The sequence below is a fragment of the Tenrec ecaudatus genome, chromosome 17 (assembly GCF_050624435.1).
Source record: "Tenrec ecaudatus isolate mTenEca1 chromosome 17, mTenEca1.hap1, whole genome shotgun sequence".
Lineage (NCBI taxonomy): Eukaryota > Metazoa > Chordata > Mammalia > Afrosoricida > Tenrecidae > Tenrec > Tenrec ecaudatus.
In genome coordinates this window covers 39,852,837-39,864,986 of record NC_134546.1, presented here as the reverse complement: position 1 = coordinate 39,864,986, position 12,150 = coordinate 39,852,837, and the positions used below count along the sequence as shown (strand labels likewise).

Below are 12,150 nucleotides of genomic sequence, written 5' to 3'. Positions count from 1 at the left end.
TCCCACAAGGGGCTTCAAAAATTTATGGAAAGATGGAATTGGGACGTAATGGAGTTTACCCATGAATTTTTTGAAGTCTTCATGGTATTAGGTCACCAAGACAACCCAAGAAAAGTAACATGTGAGTCTCAATGATAGAGAAAACTCAAAAGACTATCTCAGATTGGTGTAGTGAGCCAAAGACTGCAGGAGAAAGCATTGGATGGAGATCACTAAGCAATGGAATTACAGAAGCTATAGGCATGAGCTATAGGCAAGGCATAGCTTGGTTTGTAAATTATAAGCTAGTTCGCTGTTTTAGAAATATTTTATTGATCTACAGCATGCTGTTTGACATAAAATGAGAATAAAAATGTAAAAAATGGCCAATGAATGAACTTGACTCATTGTCATTGAGTCAATTCCAACTCAGAAGGCAGAGTAGAACTGCTCCTTAAGAGTCCCAGGCTGTAATCTTTAAAGAATCAGACTTCTTCCACACCTCTCTCCCATGGATCAACTGATGGATTTGAATCACCAACCTTCCATTTGGCAGGCAAGCACTTAAACAGTATACCAACAGAGCTCCTTAGAATGAGTCTTACAAACAAATCCTCTGCTGTCAAGTTCATTTTCAACTGATAGTGACCCTATCTGACAGAGTAGGGTTTCCTACACTAAATATTTACAGTGTTATGGGGTATAAAAGAGACTCAAATCTCAAATATAATCTCTGGAGAACATTTATTCTCTTAAACAGAACAAAGACACGTCATCTGGATGTGGGAGGATCATTAGCACGAGGTCATAATGGCCTCCAAGCACTTACTATAGAGAATCTAGACTTAAAGAAGACACGAGAAGGTAAAGGAAACTGTCACACAACATGATTGATGGAAAATCAATACACCACAGCTACGTGGGGGGAGGGGACTACAAAAGTGGGAACAGGAACATAATTTGGACACACGCATTATTAGGCAACAGAGCCCACAAGGTTGGTCTAGGGCCCTCCAACAAAGACAGGGCATAAATCATGACTATGCCGCCCCTGTATGGCAGTCTCCACCAAGAACACACTCAAGCAAGGCCCCAAGAGAGACTGTCCCTTTTAGGACTGGGGTGGGTGGTAATCTATCTTCCAGTGCACTCTGCCTGATGGTGAGACAGTTCACATGTTGTCAGATGCTTTTGAGGAGCTTCAGACTCATAGAATCCCTGTGTACAACAGAGCAAACTAATACTGCCCAGCCCTTGACCCGTCTCAGAATTGCTGTAATGTTTGGGTCCCTTGTTGCAGACCATGTGTCAATCCATCTCGTTGAAGGTTTTCCTGTTTACACTGTCCCTCTACTTGACCAAGCTTTTCCAGGGACAGGTCTCTCCTGATAACATGTCCAAAGTACATGAGATTAAGTCTTACTATGTTACTACTACCAAGGAGGATTTGTACTGTACTTCATCCAAGACTGATTTGTTTAGACTTCTGGCAGCCCAACATTCTTCTCCAGGACCATAATGCAAAAGCATTGATTCTTCTCCAGTCATCCTTGTTCAGGGTGCATAGGAGTCCATTGAAAATACCTCGGCTTGGACTAAGCACCATGATGACCTTGGGTGATGACCTTGCAGGCAGCATGGCATCCCCCTAGGCGTTACACCAGAAGGACTAAACATGGAGGCCTTACTGAACTGAGCTCTGACTTGAAACGGCATTCTTGGATGAGGACTGACTGGGATACCCTGGCGGGAAAGGAAGCAGAGAGTGGTGGCCTGGGGCTGTGGAAGTGGTGTGGTCATTGGACCTTGGGGGAACCCCTGGCTTGGTGGGTGTCCAATAGAAAGGAACCTAGTATCACCATATATTTAGTACCTCGATGTCCCACCCTACCCCCATCCCCGCTGCCTCTTGCATTGATGACAGGTTTTGCTCTGTAGGGCAGGCATCTGCACTAGTAAGAATTGATGCAGGGAGGTTTTCCCAGGCACCAGTCCCCATGCTCAGGCTAAACAGAGCTCAATCAATTGGGAAATTAAACTGTGCAGGGCACCAACTCCAGGGTGGCAGCTCACTGTTTTCCCACAAACTCCTCACACAGTGTCTGGCATTGTGTGTCATTGGAAAAATTGATGTTCTTAATACAATTGTCATATCCTAGGAGGATGACTGAGAGTGTTTCTTTGTTTTTTGTTTCTTCGGGTTTTAATTTTTCTGCCATGTCTTGTCTTGTTTGCTTGTTTGCTGGTTGGTTTGTTGTTGTTGTTGGTGGTGGTGGTCTTAAAGGGTTTTGTTTTTGTCATAGTACAACCACCAAAGTCAACCAGAGTCCTGCATAGCCCATGGACACGCAGATGGATTTGGGGATCCTACTTAACTCTAGCCCTAATCCAGGAACAGTCAGGTCTGATAACATGTCCCTGCTCCATTCTCACCTTCACCAATGATCACTGAAGGTAAAGATGCTACAGCAAAGTGCGCTGGAAAAAGCAGATGGTGCCCAGCTGTTGATTGGAATAGGGTCTGGGGTCTTAAAGGCTTATGTTCAAACAAACAGCCTCGAAGTGAGGAGTCAACTAAGTCCACACACCAGTTTGTATGATCCAAAGGGGACAATAAAAATCCAAATGTGACAAAGGGAAAGTATAGGAGCTTAAATTGTGAACACCTAATTTATAGAAGGCAATGGAGGGCAGGGGGAGCCCAAGACCCATCTGCAGACTATCCAGTCAGATGAAAGCCTCTGGCAGGTCCCCCTCTAGCCACAGGCAAAGGCTGTCGAGCAGCTTTACCATGAGAGGGATTATTGTAAACTTGGTTTTGCTGGATTGTTACTTGGCCAGTTGACCTCCCTTTGGACCAAACTTCAGTCTGTTACAGGCTCAGGTATTTCTTGCTTGTTCCATGACAAAAACTTCTTCCCTGGCTTTTTAAAATACTGAGGGTGGTCTTTCCTTTCTTATGCATTATTTGTATTTTTATCTTTATATTATTATTATAGCCTTATCATTTTTTTGTGTTCTTGTTTTTACTGTTTCTGTTGGGTTTTCCAGTTTGTGAAGCACAGGAGTAGATGCATAGAGACAATAACTGATGCAATAGTTTACTAGAAATTGGGTGGGGAGCACAAGATAGGGAGGGTGAGAAGATTTGGGGAGCAAACAATGAATGCAGGAGTGGGGAGGGAGCATTAGAACTGATGAAATTACATATATACAGCTAGTTTTAAAAGTGATTAACCCATGGAAAGGTGTGATACGTGAATACTGTATCAAGAAAACCAAGAAAAAAAGAAACCAAACTTGACCAAATGGTTACCATAGGTGAAGGGGAAAGAGTAGTGACAGAGGGGGCATTGAGTTTATGTCAATGGTGGTAGAATAATTTGGAAAGGGGAATCACTAATGGTTGTACAACACAAGAGCGACACAAGAATTGTGGAATTGGAAAATGTTCTGTTGTGTATATTTTTGCCACAATTAGAAAAAAATTACATGAATGACAATGACCACAAGAAAGAAGAAAATGTTCTGGAATTGAATATGGTGATAATTGTACACCTCTTCTTGATATGGTTGAAATATTGAATTGTATGACACGTGGATGAAATACCAAGGTAGACTAGCCACTGTAACGCTGTTTTGTTGACTGCTGTCTTCTTCCCCATCCCTTATTGGAAAGCCCTGTTGACACTGAGCGTGAATCAAGACATCGTAATTAACCTTGCTTCTTCACTAGTGCTCTTTTAATTAATCTTGTTCTTTAATCCTGATCTTTTTTGATATTATAACTAGGATGTTATAATCAATCTTACTGTCCTTATTTTGTTAACGAGGGTGTTATAATCAACCCTGCTTTTAAGGTTTTTGTAACAGATGTACCCTGCAGCACTTGTTTGATCTAAAGAATGTTAATGTTAACTTGGCTGATCTTGCTTTTGTCATACCTGCTCACTTCATAGGAAAGCCCTTGATAAATGGGTTTTTACCTTTATAAGATGGTTAGTAATTTCACTCAACGCTGCATTCTGGAGGACATGCTAGGTCCCTGAAGTCAGGTTAACCAAATAAAGGACTCTTCTAAATTATCAAAATATAATAGTGGCTATTATTTATTTGAACCCACAACAGTACTAATAAAACAGTTTAAAAAGAAGAAGGAAACTGCTGTAGCTTGGGTCAGGTATTCAAAATGACATTCCTGTTCTTCGAGGCGTTAAAGCAGTCTTGTGGAGCAGATTTGCCCAGTGCACTGCATTGTTTGAATTTTGACTTCTGCTTCCATGAGCATTGATTGTGGACCCACACAAGATTACTTCCTTGACCACTGTGCTCTTTTCTCTGTTCATCATATTTGTCCACCTGTGAAGAGTTTTCTTTTTTTAATCATTTTACTGGGGGCTTGTACAATTCTTTTTTTTTTAATTTTAACAATTTATTAGGGGCTCATACAATTCTTATCACAGTTCATACATATACATACATCAATTGTATAAAGCACACCTGTACAGTCTTTGCCCTAATCATTTTTTTCTCCTCTTTTCTTTTTTTACATTTTATTAGGGACTCATACAACTCTTATCACCATCCATACATATACATACATCAGTTGTATAAAGCACATCCATACATTCCCTGCCCCAATCATTCTCAAGGCATTTGCTCTCCACTTAAGCCCCTTGCATCAGGTCCTCTTTTTTTTTCCCCTCCCTCCCCTTTCCCCCCTCCCTCATGTGCCCTTGGTAATTTATACCTCGTTATTTTGTCATATCTTGCCCTATCCGGAGTCTCCCTTCCCCCCTTCTCTGCTGTCCCTCTCCCAGGGAAGAGGTCACATGTGGATCCTTGTAATCAGTTCCCCCTTTCCAACCCACTCACCCTCCACTCTCCCAGAATTCTTACAATTCTTATCACAATCCATACATCCATCCATTGTGTCAAGAACATATGTACATTTGTTGCCATCATCATTCTCAAAACATTTGCTTTCTGCTTGAGCCCTTAATATCTACTGCTCATTTCCCCCTCCCTCCCCACTCCCCCTACCTCAAGAACCCTTCATCATTCATATATTATTATTATTTTGTCATATATCACACTGTCTGACGTCTCCTCCCCCCCCGCCCTCTTCTCTGCTGTCTCTCCCCCAGGGAGAAGACTATATGTACATTCCTGTAATCAGTTCCCCCTTTTTACTCCACAATCTCTCCACCCTCCAGGCATCGCCACTCTCATCACTGGTCCCAGAGGAATCATCTGTCCTGGATTCCCTGTGTTACCAGTTGCTATCTGTACCAATGTACATCCTCTGGTCTAGCCAGATTTGTAAGGTAGAATTGGGATCATGATAGTGGGGGGAGAAAGTAATTAAGAACTAGAGGAAAGTTACATGTTTCATCGTTGCTACCCTGCACCCTGACTGGCTCATCTCCTCCCCACAACCCTTCAGTAAGGGTGTCTGGTTGGCTACCGATGGGCTTTGAGTCTCCACTCTGCACTCACCCACATTTTCAATGATATGATTTTTTGTTCCTTGATCCCTTCGACAGCTCGTGCTCACACAGGCTGGTGTGTTTCTTCCATGTGGTCTTTGTTGCTTCTGAGCTAGATGGCTGTTTCTTTATCTTTGAGCCTTTAAGACCCCAGACGCTATATCTTTTGATAGCCGGGCACCATCAGCTTTCTTCACCGCATTTGCTTACGAGTTTTGTTTTCTTTACGTTGAGTTGTAATCCACATGGAAGGCTGCAGTCTTTGATTGTTATCAGCAAGTGTTTCAGCTCCTCCTCCCTTTCAGCAAGCAAGGTGGTCAACTATGTCCTGAGGACATAGTCTTCAGATAGTCCAGGATTTTTGATAATTTGATCCACACACAGATTGGCTAAGGACAGTGAGAGGCTACAACGCTGTGGCACACCTTTCCTGATTGCAAGTCACCCAGTAGCTCCTTGTTGCGTTTGAACAACTACCTCTTGGCAGGGTTTTCTCAGAAGCACAATGAAGTGTTCTAGAGTTTCTCTTTTTCTCAATGCTACCCATAGCTTTTTTAATTGTTATGATACACTTATAAAACACAAGTAAAGTGAGATATCAACTAAGTCCACACGGAAGAAGCCTACCAGCCTGCGTGACCCAAGGACTGTAACTAATATAATCCAAAGGATAAACAATCCGGAGGAGAAAACAACAGGACTGATGGTTCCCAGGGGTACACGGCAGAGAGGGAGGCGGGGGAAAGGAAGTGTGTGTTAACAAACCCAGGGACATTACTGAAACCCGATTGAAGACCGAACATGATAGTGGGAAATAGAGGGAAGGACTAGGAGTGGGGTGTGTGTGTGTGAAGAGCTGATACCAAGGGCTCAAGCAGAAAGCAAATGTTTTGAGACTAATGGTGGCAACAAATGTACGAATGTGCTTTACACAATGGATGTATGTTTAGATTGTGATAAGAGTTGAATGAGCTCCCAATAAAATGATTTTTTAAAATACAGACATGTACAAATGTAAATATATTTATATATAATGATAGGGTACTCCCTCAACGCAAGAACACTTTGTTCTAATTACCAGGCATTTTGTGATATTCACCTTCCTGACATGATCGCTGAAGACAAAATGGGTGCATAAGCAAAAGTGGTGAAGAAAGCTGATGGTGCCTGGCTATCAAAAGATATAGTGCAGTGGTTCTCAACCTTCCTAATGCCGTGACCCGTTAATACAGTTCCTCTTGTTGTGGTGATTCCCCCAACCATAAAATTATTTTCGTTGCTATTTCATAACTATCATTTTGTGACTGTTATGAATCGGGTGACCCCTGTGAAAAGGTCATTCTACCCCCAAGGGGTTTTGACCCATAGGTTGAAAACTGTTGATATAACGTCTGTGGTCTTAAAGGCTTGAAGGTAAACAAGCAGCCATCTAGCTGAGAAGCAACAAAGTCCACAAGGAAGAAACACCAGCCTGTGTGATCATGAGGTGTCACTGGGATCAGGTATCAGACATCAAAGACCCAGAACAAAAAAATCATATCAATGTGAATGAGGGAGCATTCAGAGTGGAGACCCAAAGCCCATCTGTAGATAATTGGACATCCCCTTACAGAAGGGTCATAAGGAAGAGATGAGCCAGTCAGGGTGCAGTATAACGCTGATGAAACACACAACTTTCCTCTAGTTCTTTAATGCTTTCTCCCCCCACCCCACTCCCACTCCTGCTACTATCATGACAGAGCATGTACACTGGTACAGATAAGAGCTGGAAACACAGGGAATGCAGGACAGATAAACCCCTCAGCACCAATAATGAGAGTAGCCATACCAGGAGGGTACGGGGAAGGTAAGGGGAAGGTGGGGGGGGGGACCGATCACAATGATCTACATATAACCCCTTCCCAGGGGAAAGGACAACAGAAAAGTGGTTAAAGGAAGACACTGATCAGTGTAAGACATGAAAAATAATAATAATTTATAAATTATCAGGGGTTCATGAGGTAGGGAAGATTGGGGAGGGAGGGGGGAAAATGAGGAGCTGATACCAAGGGCTCAAGTAGAAAGCAAATGTTTTGAGAATGATGAGGGTAACAAATGTACAAATGTGCTTGACACAATGGATGGATATATGGATTGTGGCAAGAGCTGTATGAGCCCCCAATAAAATGATTAATAATAATAATTCAAAAAATAATAATAATTCAAATTTAAAGGAGGGAATGGCATCAGAACTTAAATTGTCAACATCTGGTTTCTTGAAGGCTATGGACAATAGTAGAAACCCCAAATCTATTTAGAGGCCCACACAGGGATTTAACCACCAGTGAAGCCCTTGTGGTCATTGTTGAGGGGTGTGACTAGTCCTGTTATTAGACAGAGAACAGTATAAAGTCGAGTATGGCAGACGTAGTTAGGCCAAAATGTAATATCATCTGATCTCCCTTTCGACCCATTTTAAAGCTATTTAAGTTAAAAAAAAAACTGAAGGAGAAATCCATGTGCACTAAGTCCCTGGAGAATCCTCTCCGACCATGGGCCAGATGGAATAGTCTTGCTGCCATCCAGACTGTTTTGGAAAGTGGATTGTTGTAGGTGCAGTTAGGTTAAAGTTTGGCACCCTATCATCTGATCTTCCTTCGGATCCATTTAAATTTGTTCTAACACTTGTTTTGCCGGAGCTCATTCAACAACGGTTGCGGCAGGATAGCCACAGGGAGCTGCAGCATCGGAAACGGTGGCACCATGCCAGGCTATCTGACCAACCACGCATCTGTCTCCTTCTGCGAGTCGATAATCAATCCACTTCTCTACTGCTTCCTCTGAAGCTCAGGTTCTAGGATTGTTATCCGTAGTGTTTCATTTGGTCTCTCATTTCTGTGCTGGGGAGGGCCTGTGTAGCATGATTGCCAAGTTCACCACCTCTCCAGAAGTGATTCCTCTATTCCTGCACACTTGGTTGCTGTATTTCTATTTTTTCATTAAAAAAAGAACAATAACAATAACAACAACAAAAACATTGTCAATTTGCTAGATTCCTTACGTAGAATTAATGGATAAGAAGAGATAAAAAAAGAAGACATGAACATTTTTAGCCTCTTCTAAAAAAATTAATATTTTTTGTTGAGCACATACACACCAGAAAATATACCAGTTCAATAATTTTTGCACGCACAATTCAGAGACATTGATTCTATTCTTCAATTTGTCCACCCTGTATTATGAATTATTCCTAGCTGGATTCTCTTGAGAAGCAGAATGTGTGAGGTCTATCTATCTATCTGAAGGAGTCCTGGTGGTCTAGTGGTTATGCATTGGGCTGCTAACCACAAGGTCAGCAGATCAAAACTACCAGCAGCTCCTTGATAAAAAGATAAGGCTTTTTATGCCCATAAAGTTACAGTTGTGCCTTTCCAGCAGTGAAGACCTCATGCGATCATGCATCTTGCAAAGGATCACCTTCATCCCTCACCAGAAGAGAAGAGCAAACACAGGAAGACGTGCCAATTCCTACTTCATGGATGTCAAATGCCCAGGCTGCTATAAAATCACCATGGCTTTTAGCCATGCACAAACAGTAGTTTTGTGTGTTGGCTGCTCTACTGTCCACTGTCAGCCTCCGGGAGGAAAAGCAAGGTTTCCAGAAGGATGCTCCTTCAGACAGAAGCAGCACTAAAAGACCCTGAATTTGGGTGTGTGAGAAACCTTTCCAATAAACCGATTTTGGATTAAAATTTTTTTAAAAAAGAGTTACCCGTAGTTTTGGAAATTAACAAGGGCAGTTCTATGCTGTCCTACAAATAGGAATTGACTCAGTGGTAGTTAGTTGTTGATGTTGGATTTTTAATCTTTCGATTTTTTTTAATCCATCGATCGATTGAGTCAGCATTGACTCAATGGCAGCAAGAGTTTATCTGTTTGTCCGTCCATCCATCCATCCATCCATCTGTATACATTTGTGTATACACACACACACACACCACATGCATATATAGAGAGGTTGATGTCAAGGAAATGACACACAGTTGTGGAGGTCGGCACGTCCCAAATTCACGGGTCAGGTGTCATGATGAAGGCTTCTTCTGAATCTGACTAGAGGCTGATGAATCCCAAACTGTCAAGTCAGAAGACAGATTGCAGCTTCACATACCAAGAACTGGAGGGCAGAAGGTGGCATGTCAGATGCAGAATCGAGAGGAGAGAGAAAGCGCTTGGTTAGAGCATCCAAATGTTTTGGATGCTGGCCACATCCCCAGAGGAAACTTCCCTTACATCAGAAATACAAAATGGAGGGCAATTACATAATGCTGAGTGTGGTGGAGGGAAATTTCTTGATATGACTCACCTATCCAAGTCTTTGTAACTCCTACTAAATGATTGGATGGGGCTATGCAAACAGGAAGTGTGTAACACTAGTAAAGGAAACTGGTAAAAGTTCAATACGACTCCCCCGTGCCCCTCCCTGCCGGCCCCAGGTCTGCTCGGATGCTGCGCAGCAGCCACGAGCTCCCCATCACCAGTTCGCCTGGCGTCCCGAGGCCGCGGGCTTCCGCAGGCTCCCGGTGGCCTCGAGTTATAGACTGGCCGCTGCGGCCGCCGCGGGTGATCGTTGGCTCTCCGCGGGCCCGGGTCCCCAGGGCGCAGCAGGGCGCCCTGCCAGGCCGCAGCCAAGATGAACATCCTGGCACCGGTGCGGAGGGACCGCGTCCTGGCGGAGCTGCCCCAGTGCCTGAGCAAAGAAGCCGCTTTGCACGTGCACAAGGATTTCCGACCTCAGGTCACCTGCGCCTGCCAGGAGCACCGGACCGGCACCTTGGGATTTAAGATCTCCAAGGTCATTGTGGTAGGGGACCTGTCAGTGGGGAAGACTTGCCTCATTAATAGGTTCTGCAAAGACACCTTTGATAAGAATTACAAGGCCACCATTGGAGTCGATTTCGAGATGGAATGATTTGAGGTGTTGGGCGTCCCCTTCAGTCTGCAGCTCTGGGATACTGCCGGACAGGAGCAGTTCAAATGTATTGCATCCACCTATTACCGGGAGCTCAAGCCATTATCGTTGTCTTCAACCTCAACGATGTGGCCTCTCTGGAACACACCAAGCAGTGGCTGGTGGATGCACTCAAGGAGAATGACCCTTCGGGTGTGCTGCCCTTCCTTGTGGGTTCCAAGGAGGATCTGAGTGCTCCTGCTCAGTACGTGCTGATGGAGAAGGATGCGCTCAAGGTGGCCCAGGCGAGGAAGGCTGAGTACTGGGCAGTCTCGTCTCTCACAGGTGAGAATGTTCGAGAATTCTTCTTCCGAGTGGCTGCACTGACCTTTGAGGCCAACGTGCTGGCTGAGCTGGAGAAATCAGGGGCCCGGCGCATTGGGGACGTTGTCCGCATCAAGAGCGATGACAGCAATCTCTACCTAACTGCCAGCAAGAAGAAGCCCACGTGCTGCTCCTGAAAGACCGAAGAGCTGCCCTTTGATGGCAGTATCTCCAGAGGCGTCGCTGGGACCATGCTACTCGCTTCCTGCTCCCGGGCACCATGCCAAAGACTGGATGCCCCAGCGTGTCTCCAGGGGCTCCCTAGGGTACCCAGCAGGTGGGCTGGGGCGATCCCTGCTGTTTCGTTCAGCCTGCTGGGGCCTTTGGGCATGAAAAGGCTTTATTATACCAGCTCACACGTGCCTTATGCATTAAACTCTTGGTGTTCTTAAAAAAAAAAAGTTCAATACTACCCCACTAGCTCTAAGGATGAGTCATCTTTGAAGCGATAGCAGAGAAAAGAGAACCCCCCCCCCCCAAAGACCTTGAAAGAGCACTTTAAGATCTCTGTCTGCAATGGTGGAAGCTGCTGAGACTAGATGTATCATGTGGTATGGAGACTCAGAGGAAGAGCACTGAGATCGTGGGGTACCTTCTCATTATGTGAACTGAGCCTATGGAACTGGGGGGCAGGGAGATAGGAGGGCTGGCTCCTGGCCCATGCAGGCAAGGGTAGCTGAGAGACTAAGAACCAGAGAGAGATGTGGCTGCCACCTGGTTGGGAGGCTAAGAACTGGAGAGACACTGGCTGCTGACTGAGCCCAATGACGATCCTTAAGGATTGCTGACCTGACGGGTAATCACCTAGTCACTTCCCTGAGAAACCAAACTCACTGCCATGGATTTGATGCCAGCTCGTAGTGAACCCCTGTGGGTTTCTGAGACTGTCACTATTTGCGGCAGTAGAAAGTCCCATTTTTCTCCCAAGAAGTCGCTGGTGGTTTCAAACTGCCAACCACGTGGATTGAAGCCTAACACATTACCCTTATGCCACCAGGGCTCCCCAAATTCCCTAAGCCCCCCCCCTTAATTGTGAGTGTTGTCTGGAGTGCCGTGTGGCCACTGAGACGAATGCTCGGACTCGGTAAAGAAGAGTGGCCTGGGAGGAAGGACTGATTGATGTCAAGCAGGCACAGGAGGAGGCTCCTCTTACCCTTGCCCCCTGGCAGTCGGAAGCCAGTGGTCAGATAGGGCCCTCCATTGTCCGCCTACACATTAACCATCACACTCCCCGTTAACAAAAGCCCTCTCACACTTCCCCTAAGTCTGCCACTTGATCTTTTGAGTGACTGTTGTCAGTCAATGACATAGAAGGAGTTTTGAAAAGAGGCTGATGCTCATGGCAGACATTCTTTCCTAGGTAAGCTAAAT

General features: G+C 44.7%; 1 pseudogene; it reads left to right on the top strand.

Moving 5' to 3' along the window:
• The first annotated feature begins 10,006 nt into the window (after positions 1–10,006).
• Positions 10,007–11,180, top strand: LOC142430206 (ras-related protein Rab-34 pseudogene; annotated as a pseudogene).
• Positions 11,181–12,150: the final 970 nt, after the last annotated feature.